Source organism: Narcine bancroftii, chromosome 1, assembly GCF_036971445.1.
Source record: "Narcine bancroftii isolate sNarBan1 chromosome 1, sNarBan1.hap1, whole genome shotgun sequence".
Taxonomy (NCBI): Eukaryota; Metazoa; Chordata; class Chondrichthyes; order Torpediniformes; family Narcinidae; genus Narcine; species Narcine bancroftii.
In genome coordinates this window covers 31,671,761-31,695,032 of record NC_091469.1, presented here as the reverse complement: position 1 = coordinate 31,695,032, position 23,272 = coordinate 31,671,761, and the positions used below count along the sequence as shown (strand labels likewise).

Here is a 23,272-nt window from a genome sequence, read left to right as displayed (position 1 = left end):
GGCAACCAATGCTACTAATAAATTTTACCTCAGGTTGGGGTTCACTTTCCAAAATTATGCTAATATTATGTAATATCATTCTTTAACATGTCTCAAAACCAAAACTGGAATAAATATCCTCAAAGGAGGCAAAAAGCTTGCATTTTTATCACTGTTTTAAACCCCTTCTTACTCAATGACTTCAGAGTATGTTCTTCTTAGACAGAGCAACTCTCTTTTCTGCAATATGGTATATACCAGCAACAAGATAAAGGCTAATTTGGGGATTGTGGTGCATGTTAGCCAGAATCAGACACACACAAAGGTAAAGACTGTACAACAGGCTTTAATCCACAAAGACTTCCACAGAGCCAGGCTGGCTGTAGCTGCAGCAACTCTGAATGAGGCCTCGGGAGGCTGGCGCAGGCTTATATCCCGGAGGGTGATTGACACTCAACCGTGTGGGGCTTGATCCATTCAGGCCGACTGATTCACAGCCGGCCAGGTGTTGTCCTGTCCCCTTACACTCCTGCAACTACAGAGGTTGCCGCCTGCAGTAGGCTGATGGTGTACCACCACAGAGATGTAGGTAGAAGCCAGGAGAGTTTCCCCTATTGTTCTTCAGGTGGTGAAATGAGAGCACTTACACTCCACTGGAAGTAAAACTAGATCTTGAGCTGAGCATTTCATCTGAATTACACCAGTAGACATAGCATAACACTCCTCCGGTGCTCCAGAAAAGCAATAAGCCCCAAAATTAATTTTTTGATTCAACATAAATATTCTTTCGTTCACCATTTGAATCTTTCCATCTGGCTGGACATTAAATGAGAATTTAAGAATGATAATGATCCATTCAACTAATCTAAATTTAGTAAACATATCAATTTATCAATGATAGTGCAAGATTTTAATAATTGCAGAAAATTCATCAAACAAATCAATAAAGGTTTCATTGAGAAATAGAATTGCTCATTATGTTCCATATCCCATGAAGACAGGATGGTTTACAACCTTAATTTCAACTAGGCTTCCAAATCCCGAGATTTCCACTGGTCCATTAAATAAATACAGCCTTTTGTTAACTGAATACAGTGGCAAAATCTCTGAAATAATTGCATTATTTCCCTGACCTTTACAAATGATACTGTGGCTAATGGAGTCATTATTGAAGGCAGTCACTTCTTTCAATGTCGAAGTGTCAAAGCAGTTTGGATGTAAGATAGGTATATTTGAATCTGATTATTTCTCCTGAGACAGATCCAAGAACCTCAGCTAAGATTTTGGCATAGTACCGATGGAGCATTGCACTGTCAGAAATGCAGCATTTTGGATGCTACATTAAAGCAAAAATTAATGTACTCTCTTGAAGATAAAACATATCTTGTCGTACTGTTTTGAATTTCAGCAGGTTTCATGGTATCTTGGCTAATATTCACCTTCCGATTAATGTCCAATCACTAAAAGCAGATTTTAAAACAAGAAAGAACGTGCAGAAGATAGAAATAAGGAATGATGTTAATACTGATCAGCAGAGCCCACATCTCTGCACAGAGAAGCAGAGTTACTTTCTCAGGGTGAAGACCTCTCCACAGATTCGTTGAATGCCAATGTTTAAAATACCATTTATTCACAGACTATGGATGTCTTTGGCAGTGCCGGCATTTACTTCTCATACTTCATTACGTTTGAAGAGGCAATTCAGTGTCTGGCAGGTCTGAAGTCACATTGAGTACAGGCTGGATACAACAACAGAGTTGCTCCTCTGAAGGATAGAGTGAACCAGATGATTTTTAACATTATGTAGTGGCCTACTTATTAAAATGGGTGATTTTCTCTCTATTTCAGATGAATTTATTGATTTCCCTGCTGTCACGGTAGAATTTGAATTCAGATGTTTTAATCAATGACCCTGAAATTTGTCTATTGGTGCCATAACTTAACCACTGCATCATTTCATGAGGTCGGTCCTATCTACCCCGAGCCATCAATCCACTCTAGTGTTCTGTTTGAACATCTCCTCTGAACAACTGCCTGACCCTTTCCCTAGATCAGCCCCCATTATCTCATTGATGCACACTTGACAACAGTCAGTAATCTTGAAACTTTCCACTACTGATGCATTTTACAATGGCCCACAGAAATGTCTTGAATACCTGGAGGAATCCTATACCTACTACAGAGAAAGAACTGAAAGATGGTTCTTTGTTTCTACATTCTACAGAGGATGTATTGAGAGCATCCTGTACAATTGGTTTGGAAACTGTACCACCTCGGACCACAAGAAGATAGTGAAGTCAGTGAAAAAGATAATTGGGAGTCTCACCCTGCCATGAAGGACATCTACAACACTCGATTCAAGTGAAAGGCAATAAACATTGTGAAGGACTCCTTACATCCCTCACGTAAAATAGTCTCCATTCTGCCATCTACGAGGAGGTACCATAGCACTCAGGCCCTTATGTCCAGATTGAGCAACAGATATTTTCCCAAAGCCATCAGGCTCCTGAATTCCCAGAACATATATGGATAGTTTACTATAGAATGTTACTGTATACATCTTAATATTTTAATATTTCAATGTGTTTAACTTCTATTCTAACATATTTATGTAAATATGCTCCGTGGTCCTGGAAAAACGCTATCTCATCCTTACCATTTGAGCATGGTGTGAACAATAAATAAAGGTGGCTTGACTTGGCTTGTTATTAGATTCATTTGTTCTGTACATTAAGTTATACTATGGTGAGGGTTGTACATACTAATGTTGAACAATTGCAGAGATCGGGAATACTGACAATCTTTTCCAAACAAAGGATTTGAAACATTTATATTTAATTTGTAATGTTTTAAAAACAGTGTAATCCCAGGTAAAGTTTTATTAAGTGAAGGACAACAGTGTTCTGACATTCTTAGATGAAATAACCATATAACCATATAACCACTTACAGCACAGAACAGGCCAGTTCGGCCCTACTAGTCCATGCCGTAGCAAATCCCCACCCTCCTCGTCCCACTGACCAGCACCCAGTCCATACCCCTCTAGTCCCCTCCTATCCATGTAACGATCCAGTCTTTCCTTAAACGTAACCAATGATCCCGCCTCGACCACGTCTGCCGGAAGCTCATTCCACATCCCCACCACCCTCTGCGTAAAGAAATTTCCCCTCATGTTCCCCTTATAATTTTCCCCCTTCAATCTTCAACCATGTCCTCTAGATTGAATCTCCCCCTTTCTTAATTGAAAAGCCTATCCACATTTACTCTGTCTGTCCCTTTTAAAATCTTTTAACACCTCTATCAAGTCCCCTCTCAATCTTCTACGCTCCAGAGAAAAAAGCCCCAGTCTGCACAACCTTTCCCTGTAACTCAGACCCTGAAATCCTGTCAACATTCTCGTGAACCTTCTCTGCACTCTCTCTGCCAAAGACAGATTTGTAGAGTCATAGATTTTCAGCACTGAAACAGGCCCTATGGCTGAATTTGTCCATGCCAACTAAGTTGTCGACGCAAGCTAATCCCATTAAATTCTCTAAATCTATTTTAAAACTTCTTATCCTTGTTTCTTACCTAAATATGCTTTAAATGTTACAATTATCCCGCTTCTAACAGTTTTTCTGACAGCTTGCTCCATATACCCACCACCTTATGTGTGAAAAAAGTCACCCTCAGGCCCCTTTTAAATCTTTCCTGACTCACGTTAAATCTATGCCCTCTAGTTTCAGATTCATATACCCTGGGGAAAAAAATATAATGACCATTTACAATATCTGTTTCTTCATGATGTTATATTTAAGCTCTATAACATCCCCGTTAGCTTTCTACATTTCAAGGAACAAGCACCAGCCTATCTAGCTTTTCCTTATAATTCAATTCCTCCTGTCTGTGGTGGTTCACCACAGGCCCTACTGCAGGGGGAAAACCTCTGTACCTGCAGGAATGTAAGGGAACAGGACAACATCTGGCCGGCTGTCAATCAGTCGGCCTGAATGGATCAAGCCCCACCCGGTCAGGTGTCAATCACCCTCCGGGATTTAAGCCTGCGCCAGCCTCCCGAGGCCTCACTCAGAGTTGCTGCAGCCACAGCCAGCCTGGCTCTGTGGAAGTCTTTGTTTATTAAAGCCTGTTGTACAGTCTTTATCTTTGTGTGTGTCTAATTCTGGCTAACAGTGCACCACACTGTCCCAGTAAAATTCTTATGAATCTTTTCTACACCTTTTCTAGCTTAATGATATATTTCCTAAAACTGAGTGAACAGAACTACATACAATACTCCAACCCTTGTCTCACCTATACATTTGCATTATGATGTCCCTGTTCCTGTACCTAATGTACTGACTGGTGCCAAGCTACTTTTGCACCACTCTATCTAACTGTGTTATCACTTTCAAGAAATAATGTACTTGGGCCTCTAAGTCCCTCTGTTCTACATTATTCTCTGTCACCATATCATTCACTCTGTATGTTCTTCCCCGGTTTGACCGACAAATGTCTAACACCTCACACTTGTCTGAATCAAATTCCAATTTCTTCTTTGTTATCTCTGTTTCTCTTTCCACAGATGCTGCTTGGAACAATGAGTATTTCCAGTATTTTAGTTTGGCTTTTATTTTGGACTTCCTGCATCCACTCAGTGTGTTTGGTGTTGATATTGCACAATCCAAAATATGGAAGAGAGAATTAATGTTACAGACCTATGATGTCATTAAGAATGGAGGTGGCAGGTGGTGGGGGAGGGGGGAGGGGGATGGAGGGGAAAGAGAGTTGGTGGGAAGAAAAGAAAAATAGAGAGTGACTTGTCTGAATAAAAGCCCATAGAATCATCTACATTCACAAGCAAGGATTTGTTTAATTCCAGATGTCATCTGGGGCTTTTATTTAACATTTCAGTTAATATTTTAACAGTGCAGTACAACTGAGAACTGTACTGGCAGAAATAGCTAGATTATGTTTTAAAGTTTTTAAATTTTATTTTTTTGTCGCAAGTTACCCAGTACAGTGAGAAAGGTTCTTCTGTGAACTGACCAACAGGTTATCTCTAACATTATGTACAACCATGAATATAGCACAATTTACAGAGTAGAAGATTAAGTTTTTAAAAAATCAATTAACTACAAGCAAGGGCAGAATGAGGTTAATTCAGGAGCCTGTTGGTGTGCACTTTCACACTTTTAAGCATTGTCCCGAAAAGGACAATGAGTTGGCTACCTTTGCCAAGCAGCAGGAGATGTAGGTAGAATTGATGAAGGTGAGGGATTTTTTTTGTGATGTTCTGAATTACCTTCACTACCTTCTGATTCAAACAGAGCTGTTCCCATACCACGCTGCGATACATCCAGAAAGTATACATTTGATAGTGCACCTGTAGAAATTGTTCAAGAATCAGGTTACATACTGGTATCAAGGTTTGGAAAAGGAATTGCTCAGAGAAAGAAGAAAGTGAAAAGAGAAAAAAAGAAATATGAACAAAGCAGCATTGGGCAATGCTCATGAACACCCATCCTCCTAATGTACAATCCTCCAGTCTTTCAGTCTCCTAGCACCTACATGAAGCAACTTGTGTATATTCTGTCAGTCAAAAATGTGCATAGCTGCAAATTAAAACATTCTCACCTCAGCAGAAGTAGGAAAAATGGGGCTGAGTTTAAGGTTAAATAATCATTAATAAGGTGTGTTTAAAAAAAAATTGAAGTATCGACTTAACTGGAGTGTTCAGAGTCTTTCTTAACATTACAGTATTTTCTGCTGCTAAATTATAGTGTGGCCATCTGCCTGTGCTTGACTATTAACTTGTCTCAACACTTTGATAAGTGTTGCCCACAAGACTGAGGTCACATCTAATTGGTCAAGAGAGTCAAAATGATTTGTAAAGTCTGCTGTAGACTGGTAAAAGCTGAACACAAGGTTATTTCACATGCTGGATCATAAGGCTGCATTTACAAGTAAATTCTGCAGTTCATAGATAAGGATGTAATATTCCTCTGAACATTGCATTTTTCTATTTTAATTAACAAAAGTGAAGGTGCTTTATGAACGATTTCTGATTTGACATATTTTGCTACTTGCACCATGGTATTTAATCCTGAAAGAACATGGGTTTTCAAGGATTGATTTATAGAATATCATCCCATGTTCTCTGCAATGCAAGAGTTACTGACTTCTTGATGTCTGTAGATTCACCAAAGAAATACAGAATATGCTGGTGGTCAGATGCCAGTGCTTCTCATCTTCCATTGCATCATTTGACTCACTGCTAAGTCCAGACACAGAAAACATCTATGCTGAGTTGAGATCTATGTCTCTGTCCCAAAAAATAAATAGCTGGAGGAACACAGTGGGTCATGCAACATCTTTGGAGGCAAAACAATGATGAAGTTTTGGGCTAGGACCATAAATCAGGACTGAGAGTAGAGGAAAACGTCTGCTTAAAGAGGTGAGTGAGAAGATTGATACAGGACTGATAAGTAATAGATGGAATCAGGCAATGTGGGGATGATGGGCAAATGGACTCTTGTAGGGGGATGGTGTAGTGAAGTGAGAGACAATAGATGGAAGGTGATAAGTGGAATCAAAATCAGGAAGAAATGATGGGCAAATAGATCTTGGTGGAGGAGGGTGGGGAATCAAGGATATAATTGGGAAGGGAGAATGGAAAAAGTGAACAAAGGGAGGGAGAACCAGGCAGAGTAGCAAGTGAGAAAAGAACACTGAGGAATTGAGTTATTTAGCCCCTCAGCTATCTTCCTTTAAATTGATTTCTATAATTTATATGCATATATTAAGCAAATGTGTTCTTTCTTTCTTTCTTTGGCTTGGCTTCGCGGATGAAGATTTATGGAGGGGTATGTCCACGTCTGCTGCAGGCTCGTTGGTGACTGACAAGTCCAATGCGGGACAGGCAGGCATGGTTGCAGCAGTTGCAAGGGAAAATTGGTTGGTTGGGGTTGGGTGTTGGGTTTTTCCTCCTTTGTCTTTTGTCAGTGAGGTGGGCTCTGCGGTCTTCTTCAAAGGAGGTTGCAGCCCACCGAAGTGTGAGGCGCCAAGATGCACGGTTGGAGGCAATATTAGCCCACTGGCGGTGGTCAATGGGGCAGGCACCAAGAGATTTCTTTAAGCAGTCCTTGTACCTCTTCTTTGGTGCACCTCTGTCTTGGTGACCAGTGGAGAGCTTGCCATATAACACGATCTTGGGAAGGCGATGGTCCTCCATTCTGGAGACGTGACCCACCCAGCGCAGTTGGGTCTTCAGGAGCGTGGATTCGATGCTTGCGGACTCTGCCAGTTCGAGTACTTCAATGTTGGTGATGAAGTCATTCCAATGAATGTTGAGGATGGAGCGGAGACAGCGCTGATGGAAGCATTCTAGGAGCCGTAGGTGATGCCGGTAGAGGACCCATGATTCAGAGCCGAACAGGAGCGTGGGTATGACAACAGCTCGGTGCTGTTATTGTTCTTGAAAGAGATCAAAAAAGCTAATGATAGAACAAGTTGTCAAAAGGCTATTAATTGTCCTTGCGACGATCCACCATTGAGGCCAAGACCAAACCCAATCCATTTCACAGATCAGATGCAGCAGGGAGACATAAATTTACATTGGGCTGCTAATGCAGAGTGCGGCAGCAGGGCTCTCGCTTTGGGGATAAGCATGAGGTATTGTCCATGTCAAGTAAGATACCGCCCTGTGAAGTGGCATAGAACAACCCTGCAGCAGTCAGGTGAAGTGCTCTGAGAATACACTGAAGAAGTTTGGCTGAAGGATCCGTGGTCTTACACAGTTTCGATGAAAGACTTCTATGATTTTCAGGTCCTTTTACTGGCTCCAGCATCAATAGAGATGAATTGGTGAGTGTAATTCAGGAGAAACTCAGCAGGTCATGCAGCATCCATAGGAAGTGAAGGGCAATCCAACAATTTGGGTCTGGGCCTTTCTCAGGTATACTAGTTACCTGATGAAGGGTCCAGGCCCAAAACATTGGCTACCCTTTATGTCCTAGAAATTCTGCATGACCTGCTGAGTTTCCCCAGTATCTTTGTGTATTGCTCTTGACCCCAGCATCTGCAGATATTCTTGTTTAACAACACAAATTGGTGAGTAGAACTTTGAACTTAAAACTACCATTGTTGTCTCTCTCTTAGCTCAGTGAAGATAGAGCTCTAAAGCACTATGCATCCTCTTTAATGAGAGCCAGTAGATATTGTACATAAAAATCAGATATTTTATGGCCCATTCATAATGTAGGTTTTGACTCTTCTCTCAAGATTCCGCTTGGCACTGAATATAATCTAAAATTATGGTTTAGTTAACGTATCATCATATCTATTTCATTACCACTGCTGCACTTAAAGTGTGAAGTAGAAATCACCTCCAATATCATAAAGCTTTTCACTCCTGTGATTGTAAACCATGCACTTTACTTTTACATCAACTAAGGAAAACAGCATGAAAGCAAGGATTTGAACAAGGATTGGTTAACATAGAACATAGAACAATACAGCACTTCAGCCCTCAATGTGTCCTGACCTATATATTCCTTCTTTAAAAGAAAAGTACTAAACTCTCCCTACCCCATAACCCTCTATTTTTCTTTCATCCACGTATCATTTAAATGCCCCCAACGTTGCAGCCTCCACCACCATTCCTGCCAATGCATTCCAGGCACCCACAACTCTCTGTGTAAAAAACTTACCCCTGATGTCTCCCCTGAACTTCCCTCCCTTAATATTGTACTTGTGTCCTCTAGTGTTCGCTGGTCCTGCCCTGGGAAACAGGAGCTGGCTGTTCATCCTATCTATGCCTCTCATAATTTTGTAGACCTCTATCAAGTCTCTTCTCATCTTTCTACATTCCAAAGAGAAAATTCACAGCCCTGCTAACCTTGCCTCATAAGACTTGTTTCCCAATCCAGTCAACATCCTGGTAAAACTCCTCTGCACCCTCTCCATAGGTTCCACATCCCTCCTATAATGAGGTGACTAGAACTGAACACAATACTCTAAGTGTGATCTCACCAGAGATTTGTAGAGTTGTTACATGACCTTTCTACTCCTGAATTCAATCCCCCTATTAATGAATCCCAGCATCCCACAGCCCTTCTTAATTATCCTATCAACTTGTGTGGTGGCATTTTGAGATATATGGTTTGAATCACAAGGACCCTCTGTTCATCCACACTCCTAGGTAACTGACTATTAACCCTGTCCTCAGCCTTCTGGTTTGTCCTTCCAAAATGCATCACCTCACACTTATCCGGTTTGAAATCCATCTGCCACTTTTCTGCCCAACTCTGCATCCTGTCTATAATCTTCCCTTGCCTCATTTCTCTCTGGATGAGTCTCTTGTGCGAAAGCTTGTCAAATACCTTGCTAAAATCTATGTAAAACATATCTACCAACCTACCCTCATCAATTTCTTTTGTTACCTCCTCAAAAAACTCAATTAGATTCGTGAGGCATGACCTTCCCTTCACAAAGCCATGCTGACTATCTTTGAGTAGGCAGTACTTATCCAAGTGGTTATAGATCCTATCCTTAATAATCCTCTCCAGATTGAATTAAATTATTTTTTACATAATAGGTATCAATGGATGTGGAATAGAGACAGGTTGGTCATGTTTAATTAATGAAACAATGGAATGGACTACTGCTATCCCCAGGAAATTAAGGGATTAAATTGATCCCAGGTTTCAGTGTGGCACAGTAATTCAGAGGTTGGCAGTGCTGCTTCCCACTACTTAACACTTGGGATTGATTCTGAACACAGTTGCTGTCCTTGTGGAGCTTGCACATTCACCTCATCAGCACATAGATTTCCATCATTCATTGTGGTTTCCTCCCATTTCTCAAAGGCATGCCAGAAGGTTCATTAGCTGTTGTAATTTGTGTCTTAGTGTCAGTAAGTGGTGTAACAAAATTGAAGTGGGCATGTGAGAGAAAGCAAGGTGCAAAGGAATAAGAAGAGGGGGAAGGTAATGAGATGATCACGCTGCTGGAAGCTAGCAGGTACCTGAGTTAAATGGCATCTGAGGAAGGCTTAAAATTTAGTATGTCTGTGTAGAATGGCTGAGGTTGTAATTAAAACCACCATTGCCTCCACATCCCTTATGATGAGAGTCGTTAAAAAAATTAACATTGAGTTAAGCTAAAGAATCCTTTCCCCCTTGGTGTAATGCAAAATATTCTAAGTCAATTGATATATTGGGGGCAATGTGATTCATGAAGATTATAAAAAGATAGGAGTACAGCATCAACAGCATATACAATCTTATAATGCAAACTACTCTCATTAATTCAGGATTTATTCTCCTCTTAAAAGTTTACAAATTCTCTCAGGAACAATTGAAAGGCTGCCTTGTTTCGTGTGGCTTCCAATCAACACCTATTCTCAGTGTTATCTTTCTCACTGTCATTCATTACTCTGAAATCTCATTAGCAATGGACAAGCTTCCATTTTCCAAGTGACAGCATCAAATTAATATCTTGCTCAGGAAGAGATACTGCAACCCTTATAGTCATGACCCCCGCCTTCTGTAGTTTTTACATGATACCTGGAAATGACCTGTCTGCAAGTCTTGACCAGGACTAACAGAAAAATTGTGGGCATTTTAGACTTCTTATCAGATTGCAATTACTGGCTCACAGCCAGCATACGTGAGCTTGATTAAAATATAAGGCCAGAACATCAGCCAATGTGAGCAGACAGCTCAATTGCAATGAGTTACCACTAGTTCCAGCCACATGGCTTATAATGCAAGGCTCTTTCTTCTTTGTTTTTGTTTCATGATGTTGGCATTGTTGGGAAGCCAACATTTTCTTTTAATCCCCAATCATGCCATGAATTGGTTTGCAAAAATATTTCAGCAGATGATCAAGTCTATCATTTTGGTGCAGCTGTTGAATCCTGAGCCCAATGGCGTTTCAAGGCAGACAGGGCAAAAATCAAGGGATTTCCATTTCCGAAGGGCAGCAGTGAATCAGTCGAGTTTTTAACAACAATCCAATAATTCCCTCGTCACTATTATTGAGGCTAGCTTGTTATTTTAGATATATTTGATTTAGTTATTCAATTATCAGTGATCCAGAACCTTGAGTTCAAATCTTATCATTTCATCTGAGGAATTTATATCAGTAAATGAAGTAAGCTGGAAAGAAAAGTGGTTATGGGGCCATTTTCAAAAGACTAGCTGGATCACTGATCAATTTTGCTGGAGAAAATGTTCTGCCCTGAACAGGTACAATAATAATATGGTTGGATGCGTCCAAACAAACCATTCTGTTCACACCTATTTGAAGATAGGAACATAAGACAATAGCAATGGAGGTTCACCATTCAGACCCACCATTTGATATGAACCATGGATTATCTGCCTTAGATTTTATTTCCTCTTCCAGACCAGTTCCCCTTCTCCCTTAATTACCTGATCTTTCAAAAATGTGTTTAATCTTTCTTTTAATACAATGTGGTTCTCAACCTTTTTCTTTCCACTCACATACCACTTTAAGTATTCCCCATGCTCTGTGATTAGTAAGGGATTGCTTAAGGAGGAACGTGAGTGGAAAGAAAAAGGTTGAAAACCACTTTTTTAATCGTACCTAATTGACTTGTTATGTGCACGGTTTCATAAGTCCAAAGGAAATGGGCCAATGACCATTTTTCTCAAGCAAAATATTTCAGTAATAATTGGGTCTAGAACAGGGATACTCAACCTTCCCTTTCCACACACATATCTTAAGCAATCTCTTACTAATCACAGAGCATTGATGGCACAGGGATTACTTAAAGTGGTATGTGAGTGGAAAGAAAAAGGTTGAGGACCAGTGTTTTAATACCTTTCATGATTTAGAACAGTCATAACCCTCCCCCACCCCCATCTTCCAACTAGGGCCACAGCACATTTAAGGGGAGGCGCAGACTGAAATCATAATTTTTAAAAATGTCTTTTTATGGAGTTGGTCAGAGAGAAGCACAGAACCAACCAAGCTTGACTGTTTCACAGAAAGCGTGGAGAGGGCTGCTTAAATTTTGAGTAGAGTCATCAGGAGAACATAGCCAATAAAAAGACTAATTTAGATTTCTAGATCTTGACCAAACTCTTCTTGTGAGAAGTTCCTACATGCCTCAGTTTTAAATGACTGCTCCAAATCCTAAAACATTGGTGTTTGAAGTTGGTCGTGTTGTTGATGTCAGCATCTTATGAATAAACAAGTTCTGCGCTATTGGGCTGCAGTGTATGAATTGTTGAGTGAGTTTAAATGCACTGTTCCTGTTCTTACTGACAATTCACTGAACCCCTGCAAATTAATGAGCATAAGCTTGGCACTGAAAATTCATACTAATAATGAAGTAGCATTATTTCTATAGCAGCACCCATAAAGTGCTCTATAGCTAATGAAGTACTCCTGAACTGCAGACAGTACTGTAGGGTGCAAAGAGCAGCTGCCAATTCACAAGCAAAAATATGTGGATTTTGTTTGTTCTTTTGCGAGAGGAAGGCAAATATTCTGCAGTGCAAATAGGATCATGGGATCTTTTACATCCGTCTAAAAGGGCACAGAGGATTTTGACATCCCTGACACAAAGGTGGTCAACTGAAATCACATATAAAAGATAATGATTGGTATATTCAGAAGGTCAGGAAGCTTTCTGGGGAAAGAACATCGACCTGAAACATTAACTTGCTTTCTCACGTCACTAATATTAATGACAATTTTCTGCCTTTATTACCGATTTCTAACTTTTGCAGTTTTAGATGCACTTCGCTGGATTGCTTACCCAGCATTTCGTCAGGTCCCTGGTGTAGAGGCAGAAGTGTCCAAACAGCTACCTGTGATGTGGTGAGAGCTGGGCCTTGTATATGAAATACTTGTAAAGCAATCCATGTACTTCCAGTCCAACCTGAATATTCCCTCATGTTTGGTGATTGGTATGGTCATTTCAAACTTGTATTTCTATACTCAGCAAATTTGTACAAGTAATGGGTAACATATCTGCACTTCAATGAATTACAGAAAGAAAATAATAACATAAGGATTCCACATGGATTTCTTAAAGGAGAGTGTTACCAGGAAGAGGATACATTGTATTTTATGTATGTTCAGCTGATCTGTGAGTCCACATATATTACTGGCCACATTCTGGACAAATAAATGAGGCTGACAGCAGCCCAGAGACTTAAACAAGAATGGCACATCACTATACATAAAATGGATAGCATAGAAGCAGGCCATTTGGATCAACAGTCCCGTAGAAGTTTTATTTCTTCCTACCTTATTTATATCTATTTATTAATTTCCATGTATTCCTTTTTCTGTATTCAAAGTTCAAATGTATCATCGGAGTCCATACATGACTACATATAACCCTGAGATTCTTTCTCCTGCGGGCCAGGCAGAATTGAAGGGTTTCTGCTGAGAACAGGGATATGGAAGAATTTATTTAGCCAATGGGTGGTAAATCTGTGGAATTTGTTAGGTGTATTTAAGGCAGATATTGTTAGGTTCTTGATTTGCCAGGGCATCAAATGTTATGACGAGAAGGCCAGGCGGTGGGGCTGAGTTGGAAAATGTATCAACTCATGATTAAATGGGAGAGTAGACTTCCCAAGATCATGTTATATGGCGAGCTCTCAACTGGCTACCGTGACAGAGGTGCACCAAAGAAGAGGTACAAGGACTGCCTAAAGAAATCTCTTGGTGCCTGCCACATTGACCACCGCCAGTGGGCTGATATCGCCTCAAACTGTGCATCTTGGCGCCTCACAGTTCGGCGGGCAGCAACCTCCTTTGAAGAAGACCGCAGAGCCCACCTCACTGACAAAAGACAAAGGAGGAAAAACCCAACACCCAACCCCAACCCACCAATTTTCCCTTGCAACCGCTGCAACCGTGCCTGCCTGTCCCGCATCGGACTTGTCAGCCACAAACGAGCCTGCAGCTGACATGGACATTACCCCTCCATTAATCTTCATCCGTGAAGCCAAGCCAAAGAAAATAAGAAGACTTGATGGGCTGAATAACCTATTTCTGCTGCTATGTCCTATAGTCTTATGGTCTTAATTTCGACTTATTTGTAACTGTGAACTGTAGTCAAGAAGAGAAATATGTCCACAAAAGAGAGAAGTGTAAACAAACTCTGCAAATACATAAAAAATAAATATTCAGTGACAAATAATAAGCAAAATAAGAGTCCTAACATGAGTATCTCATTGAGTCTGTGTTGACGAGTCTGAGGTGGAGGGGTTTCAACTGTTCCTGAACCTGGTGGTATGAGTCCCATGGCACCTACACCTCTTTCCTAACATTAGCAGCAAGAACAGAGCATGACCTGGGTGATGTGGATTCTTGATCACTTCTGATCTCTAATGGCAAAATGCTCCATGTAGATGTTGTCGACGTTGGGGAGAGTTTTGCCTGTGATGTACTAGGCATGGCTTCCCGCTCAGAGGTCGGTATTGGTGCCCCCATGGCCGGCTATGATACAGCTGGTCAGCTCACTTTCCACGACACATCTGTATAAGTTAACCAAAGTTTCTGTTGACATACTGAACCTTCGCGAACTCAAAGTATAGGTGCCGACATGCTTTTTTCACGGTGACATTCATGATGGATTCAGGAAAGGTCCTCTGAGATACTGACTCCCAAGAATTTTAATTTGCTCACTCACACCTCTAATTATTACTGGATTTAACACCTCTGCTTTTTATTTTCTAAAGTTTGCAAGCAGCAGCTTGGTTATAGTGTCATTGAGTGAGAGGTTATCAAACTTCACCTTCAATTCCTCATACTGGACAAAGATTTTGCTTCCTGAGCCCTTTTGTGAGTAATTTATGGATTTTGGGTTGCTGACGACAAAAATCACCTGAGAATGTTCCTATCATATACCATTTTTTAAAGATATAACCTATTGTCATATTTTAAGTCTATTTCAAGCATACAAAACCACAAAGTGCAGCATGTCATTGAAAATTCATGTTCTACATTCGCACTTGGACGTCTTCCCTGCTGATCCTGGTGCAGTCAATGACGAACATGGTGAGCGGTTTCACCAGGACAATGTGTCCATGGAAAAGCAGTATCAGGGCAACCGGAATCCATCAATGCTGGCTCACTATTGTTGGACACTGTGGCAAGAGACATCAGATGCTGAGTACAAATGAAAATCAGCCGCAAAAAGTTTAGGTCCTTTTTTTCCAGGAAGTAAATTTTTAGAAAAAAAATTGTTGTCCGGTGTTATTCTTCTCAACTAAACCCAGTGATAGCAGATTCAGTGAGGAAATAATTAATTGACTAATCTAGCAATCCATTCTGATGCCAATGACCAAACTGTAAACTTTCTGAGAGAACAATGGATCTCTGACTGAGATTTGCTGTACCTGTGTTGTTATGATGAAATGCTGAATAATTTAACAAAACTGAACGTACTGTGTGCTGAAAATCTAAAGTGAAAATATAAATGGAAGCAGTTACAAACCAAGAGCATTCAAAGCAACATAAACAGTGGAAAGGGTTAGATTAATGTTCTAGACTGTGATTAAGAAGTCTAGACATGTAACATTAACTCAAGCATTTTAGCTGCCCTGCAGATACTGGTAAACTTGGAGTTCCTAGCATCATCTGCTATGACTCTTAGATATTTATTTTATAGTTTTACCAATATTTAAAGATGCAGTCAAGACCTAATCATGGCTAAAGAAAATCTTCAATTTGAAATAAGAATTTCCATTTAGCTGATACATTTAGCATGTATCCATGCTTTTCTTCTTATTTGAAATAGTAATTATTTCATTTGTATGCTTATTTATTTGTTCTGGGGCAAAATAGCCAGGTAGCACTCACCTCCATCATGCCTATTCTCTTGTATGGAGGGCCCATAGTCATTTCCAATTGTGTAAAATGATATTAATACTATGGTATTGGCAGAAACCAAGGTGAGGCCATATTGACACCTTTTCCCTTCATGCAACCCGCCCCAACACTATTCTGCTACAATCTCATCAAGAGATATCAAGCCAAACATTTCATAGAGCTGTCAGCCAGCAATGGTCAGCTGTCTGTTAGACCCACTCTGAACATGAATTTCCCCTTCAAGCATGACCTTCCTCAAGGAAGCTGGATTTGCTCTGCACAATCATGAGTGTCTTTTTTTTTGCACACCCCATCGACAACATGGACGGTAAATCACAGTGTGGTCTTTTCCCCCAATACTCTGGCCATTTCATCTCACCTTGTTTCATTCTTCTCACCTTAATTTAACATCATCACTCTCGACTAGTTTCTCAAGTACCATGAACGTGTTCACTCTGAGGGCACCATTTTGCATCCTTAGCTCTGTATCAGCAATTTCTCAGCCTTTTAATGATCACCTTTCATTTCACCCAGATCTATTCATCCCTATACCTCCTTTAATCCCCTTATATCATGATATTTACCTTACAGTTTAATATTTGTCATATCAGTTTGTATTAATTGAGATACAGACACATTATTTCTGGAATTAGACCACCCTGAAACCTCCCAGCTCAGATATGAAACCTTTATTAACAAGTCATAGATGATACATCAGTAGTATTGTGTACAGTGGGGGTTAGGGATTGGGTAGCGATGTGATTGATACTTGCTGGCAGGACACCTCTGGAGTCTTCCCCTAAAACCTTGGCAAGATATAATAATAAAAAAAAATTCTCAGGGTTGTCGGCCAAATGTGAAACTCACTCTTCACTTGAATTGCCCCTTCAAACATGACCTAACGCGAGGAACAATCTTCAAGCATGACCTCACTCAAGGAAGCCCCATCAAGCATGTCCTCACTCAAGGAAGTCCCACACAACAAAGCCCTTTAAATCATCTCAATTAAAAATCTTCTGGAAATACTTTCACAACAGATCAACCCATAAGTTCTGACCTCACAAATAGAAAAACAATTAAACATTTAAAGCACTGTTTTAAAAAAAAAAAATTTAAAAAAAAAAAAAATATATATATATAAAGTATATTGACATCACATTCTCCTTTCAGAATGTCCTGCAGCCATTCCATGATAGCATTGACCTCATATCGAGGAGGCATTATACCAGCTTGGAGTCAGATTTGGAGTTGCAGAAATGTCTATCTGTTCTCTTTTCAAGGCAATCTCACTTTAGCTCTCACCATTCATCTTTGCAACATAGTCACAAATAGTGCTTAGATCTTGGCTCTTATTCAAGTCTCTTAAGAATGATCTCCCTCAGTAATGTTCAGATTACTATATCTTTGGTGAGGGAGATTGCTACTGAATAAATTTTATATCAATGAGAACTTTGGATGGCAGACACTAATGATAGTGAGAGTTGAACATGTCAGACCTAGCCCAGTACTAGCTACACTCATCCTATTTAGTTTTTGGAATGTATTTTCAAGAAATTATTTTTGATGTTTTCATTAACATTAACAAAACTCAATGTTGAAGGCAGTTGGCCGCAACCCCTGAGTTTGTACCAAGGTATTTTAAGGATTGCATGCAAGGCCAGCAAAGATGGCAAAGGGTGGATCAAGATAGCTCTGGCAGCTAAGGTAAAGGAAAATCCAAAGAGACGATAAGTATACTAGAAGCAAAAGCATAACCAGGATGAGAAAAGGGCCCCATAAAATCAAAAAGCTCCCATGCCTGAAATTTCGGTTATGTGTTTTTATCTTTGCTATGTTAAGGACACGCTTTGACCTGCTAAGTTTCTCCATCTTTGTATTTTTATTTCAACCATGGTTTCTGCAGTTATACCTGTTTTACAACTGATTTCATATAGTCAGCCAGGCTTTGTCAGTGGCAAATCATGCCTCATAAACTTGATTTAGTTTCTTAAAAAGGTGAATAAGAAGATTAATGAGGGCATGGTAGTTTATGTGGGCTTTGAAAAGCCATTTGACAGTATTCCGCACTGTAGGCTGGTCCAGAAGAGTGGATGCAGGATGAGTGAATCTATCGGACACAAAATTGGCATGGCAGTAGGAGATTAAGGGTAATAACAGAGGAAAGTGTTTCAGACTGAAGGCTTGTGACGTGGTTTGCTGAGTTTATTCTTGTTTGTTATTTACATAAATTATTTCAAATAGAATTTTAGTTATTACTATTATTATTTTCTTTTTGAAGTTTCATTATAATATGATTCAGACCTATAGAACAGAAAAATTAATTGTGAGAACTAAACAAAGGTATTATGAATTAGGAGAAAGGGCTCATAAAATTCTTGCTTGGCAATTAAAAATGGAACAAGCTTCTAGAACAATTAATGATATTAAAAAGAATTTAAAGAAGATTACCTATAAACATAAAAAATTATGATTAATTTAATGATTTTTATTTCAATCTATATAGATCTCAGTCTAGTTGCGAGGAGATTAAAAATGATATTTTTTATCTCACATAAATGTACCTAATTTGAATTATTGGGATCAAAGAGATTTAGATATTCCCTTCATGGCAGGAGAAGTCAGTAAGATATTGAGTTCATTGCAGAGTGGTAAGTCACCAGGGAAAGATGGTTTTCCACCTGAATTTTAAAAAATAATTAAGGGCCTTTTAATAGCCCCTTTTGTAGAGGTGTTAAAGCAAGTGGAAGAATCCCATTCTTTACCAGAATCTTTTTTCAAATGCAATTATTAGCTATATCAAAGAAAGATAGTGGTCTGTTAAAGCCAGAATCATATAGACCAATATCATTATTGAATGCAGATTATAAAATTATTGCTAAACTTTTAGTGAATAGACTAGCTAAATATTTACCAAATTTAATCCATATGGATCAAACAGGGTTTGTTAAAAAGTGTCAACCAGCTGATAATGTTGCTAGATTGATTAATTTATTCAGCTTAGAAAAGGGATGACTTAACTGTGGCAGTGGCTTTAGGTGTAAAGAAGGCTGTAATGGAAGATTCTAACTGTTTTTTTTAAACTTTTGCAGCCTTTTGCTTCTGCAAGGCTGAGAACCTGCTTGTGTTTTAGAATCAGCAGACATAAGCTAAATTGCACCAAGGGGCCAGAGATGCTGTTATCTGACGAAAGGACATCTGTGTACCAAGAACATTTAATCTTCCTGCTTGTTTTGGTCACAGACTGTCAGAGACCTAGCTTTGATGCAAAATAAACCATTGTATTCAAAGTGATAAGCTGAAAATTATGCTATTCGATAGAAGCCTAGCATGCTAGCTTGCTCGCTTATCTTTCTTGCTGTGCTGGGAATAGGTGCTTGGGTAAGCAGTTTTTGGGTAATATAAGCCATGGTCCCGCTGCTGAAGTTGGAGACTCTCCGAGAGGTGGCAACATCTCTCAACAAGAAGAAGAACTTCTAGAGTCCAGCCAACGTCCCGGTCGGGGGAGGTGGAGAAGCTGCTACTGGCACCCTGACAACCTACTACAAGTGTGCAGTCATTGCCTCGTTTCGGCAGTTGGGACCAGCCCAAGCATCGATAAGTATAGTTTGGAAGGGCTTGCATATTGTAGTTTGAAATCAGCTTTTGAATTTGTAATAAACATTTGTATAATCTGAATTGCTCTCGGTGTGTGTGTCTATTTTCTTTTGGTAGCTCAAACACTGTGACCAATCTAAAATGAACAAAGTGAGAGGTACAAGTTTACCCAAGACAAAGGCTTTTGATAGGTTAGAATGGGATTTATTTGTGTAAAGTATTAGAAAAGTTTGGCTTTGGCAAAAGAGCCTTTAGCAGAATTAATAAGACCAGACTTTAAGATTAAGGATATAAAGGTTAATCAAGAAGAATATAAAATAAATTTGTTTGCAGATGATGTTTTTTTATTTGACAAACCCTATGAAGTTGTTGCATCAAATACATACAAGATTGGAAGAATATGGTGAAGTATCTGGCTATAAGATTAATAGGGATAAAAGTGAAATGTTGTCCTTAGGTAAGAGGGATTATATTCAGTGGAGAAAGGCCACTCAATTCAGGTGGCCAAATGCTAGAATTAAATATCTAGGTATTATGATCAATAATAATTTAAATAATATATAAGTTTAACTATTTGCCATTACTTAATAAAATTAAGTTGAATTTGAAAAAGTGGAATAACCTACCTATAACTTTAGTAGGTAGGATAAATTGTATCAAGATGAATATTTTTCCTAGTGTTCAATACCCTTTTCAATCAATTCCCACCTTAATTCTTTAAAAATTATTTAAGGACTTGAATACAACTGTTAGAAAGTTTTTAAAGAAAGGGAAAATGGCAAAGGTTTCTTCTGAAAAATTGACTTGGAAGTTTGAATTGGAAGGTTTTCATCTTCCCCATTTTAAAAACTATTATAGGCAGCTCAATTGAAATTTATTAATGTACTGTTTGGTGTAAATAAAATTCTTGCTTGTGTTAATATTGAACTAGTTAAAATAGGAGAAATATACAAGATTTTTTTACAGGTAGAAATTAAAATTGTTGGTGGGAAGTAGAGATACACCTATTTTGAAATATTTGATTGAATTGTGGAATAAAATTGATTATGAAATAGGTGCAAAAGATTTAATTTCAGGAAAATTCTGTTTATGTCAAAATAGACTTATTCAATTTTATATGGATAATCAGTTTTTGAGGACTTGAATGCAGATGAGTATTGAGAGGATAGAGAATTGTTATGAAGCTGGAAGATTTAAAACATTTGAATGAAAAATAAATGTAATGTAATGAAATAATTAGAGAGAGAGAAAGACTGACAGAGCAGAGAAGGAGGTGAGGAGGTATGTGTGCAATGCTGCCTACCCCCTCTTCCCCCCCATCCTGCGCCACCATCACATCAAGGATTCAATGCCTTGGGGGTCCGTGGGGGAATCAAGGATTCTATGAAGGGGCTATGATCTATAAAGTTTGGAGACCCCTGGCTTAGCGCATTGAGTGCAGGTTTTGGTGCATCAGGTCACTGTTGTTATTGTTGAGCTGTCATTTGGAATATTGTGTGCAGATCTGGTGAGCCAGCTTAGGTAAAGATATCAAAGCTGGAAAGGGTACAGAAAGGATTCAACAGAATGTTACGGGAACTGGTGGGATTGATTAATAAGCAGATGCAGGATAGGCTGAGGTGGGAATGTGGTGTGGGGGGGGGGGGGTGGGTGAGGAGGTGCACTCATCATCATCTGTTTTCCTGAGTAGGGGGATTTACAACTAGAAGGTAAATATTTAGTGTGAGAAAGGAAAGATTTAAAAAGGGGCCTAGAGAATCCCTTTTACAAGCTGGGGTTGGTGGGTATATGGAAGGAGCTGCTGGATGGAATGGCGAAACAGGAACAATTGAAACATTTGAAAGACATTGCAGCAGGTTCCTGAATAGGAAAAGTTTGGAGGGATAAGGGTCATGCAATTTACATAGATGGTTAGCATGGATGATTTGGGCCAAAAAGTTGTTTCTGTTCTGTATAACTCCAATTGGAGCACTCTCCTCCCAACCTTCTTCCCCCTACCCACAACACCACTCTGATGAGTGTGGGTTAAATCCCCATTCCAGACATCAGATCATAATTCTAATTTTAACAGGTACCTAATGTTTTTAACCATTTGGATAACAGAGCTTGTGGTCTTAAGGGGGTAATTATGTTGGTCATATTAATGCTAATTCTATGAATTAATTCTGAATTTTATCCTGATGAAATTCTCCACAGATTTCATTTTCCAATGTAAATTACAATCAGAATAAGATGTTTACTCTTCATATTATTTGCTTATAAATGCAGAGATATTTTCCAGAACATTCACCTTAATTTACCTATGCAAATTCTCTGAGAGGATCTCTGTCAAATATTAGTGTTTTAGAGACAAGCAGGGAATTATTTGGCCTATAAAGAATATGTCACCTATTTGAAATTGATCAAATGAGATCCTCTCTTCTGTTCTTGCCTTAAAATACTGGCATATTTTCCCCTTAAATTTTTATCCAATTGTTTTTTGAAAGTTACAACAGAATTTTCTTCCACCATCTTTTCAGTCATTCAGTTTGAGGTCAGAGAATAAATTGCTGGCCTCTTTCACAATCTGATCCATCAGTTCCAATGATTTTGAATTGAAACACTTTTGCACGAACAGATTTTGTGGTTTAATTTTAAAAAAAAGCACATGAACATTGATCCTGCCTGATTCCAAGCCATACCTTCATCACTATAATATAGATATTTTACATGCACACACACACACACACACACACACACAGAGTTAAGAGTGAAGCAAACTTATTTTGTTTCTCATCATTATTAAAATATACGAAGAAGTAACAAAAAAGCCTCCTACATACAATAAGAGAACAGAGTAGATGTTATTGATTTGAATTTTTTAAACTGGTATTGTACAAAATACTAAATTCAGAATTCAAAAACAATCAAAATTTCATATTTACAATACAGGAGGAAAGTTTTTTGGTTTATTGTTTTCCACCAGACTTAAAAAGAGAGAAAGAAGTGATTTCCATTTCCCAGACTTCTGTAGTTTAAATGCTCACTCCAAGTGCATTTTCTGTGCTTTCCAAGCACTTATTAAATCTGTTGACAGCTTGTGAACAGACAACGAACTAGTAACAAAACTGAAAATAAGGTACAGGACTCAAGATAGCTATTTGGAGTGGGGAAAATAGGAAGCCATTTTCTCACAAGAGTTAACTCAGATTACTGTTGTTTACAAACTACAGAAATGAACTGGAAATCAAGAATCTCATTGGACAAATTGGAGACAACAATGAGTCTCCAATACTAAGAAAGACTGCAGAGAATACAAAAGACGACTACAGAAGTTTCATGATGGTTTTATTGTCAAAACAATTACTAATCAAATAGTACCTGCTTATGCACTTGGAAGGAAACATGAAGAGGCTCAGAGATGCTTGGTTTAAATGGGATTGAGGAGAAGGTAATGTGGTGCACTGCAGTGCAAACAAGCAGGCACAAGCAACAAAAGTCTGTCCTACAGGTTTTCTTTTCTTTTTTCTTTGGCTTGGCTTCGCGGACGAAGATTTATGGAGGAGGTAAAAAGTCTACAGGTTTTACTTACCTTAAAACTTGCACACCAGGTTCTGTATCCTTTCTGGCTTCACTTGCTCTACTCTTGCCCAGGGGGCAGCGTGAGACTTTATCTGGGGCCAATGATTGGCAGGGAGTAGGTGGAGCCAGTCTCCCAGGTGGTTTCCCCCTGCAGTAGGCAGTGCAGGAGTGCAGACAGGCACAGGCAGACACCAACAGTCCAGCGGTTATATCACCACAGGTAGATTGAGAGGACAAATACACAGATCAAAGTCTGGGAAAGCAATTGATGAAAAGCAAACCAACCACTGAGATTAAT

General features: G+C 39.2%; 1 protein-coding gene across 1 annotated transcript in view; it reads right to left on the bottom strand.

Moving 5' to 3' along the window:
• Positions 1-23,026, bottom strand: part of LOC138756980 (uncharacterized) — a 193,138-nt gene extending 170,112 nt beyond the window's left edge. Inside the window, exon 1 of the mRNA XM_069923520.1 lies at positions 22,985-23,026. The gene's annotated coding sequence lies outside the window, so the exon portion shown is untranslated. The remainder of the gene's footprint in view (positions 1-22,984) is intronic.
• Positions 23,027-23,272: the final 246 nt, after the last annotated feature.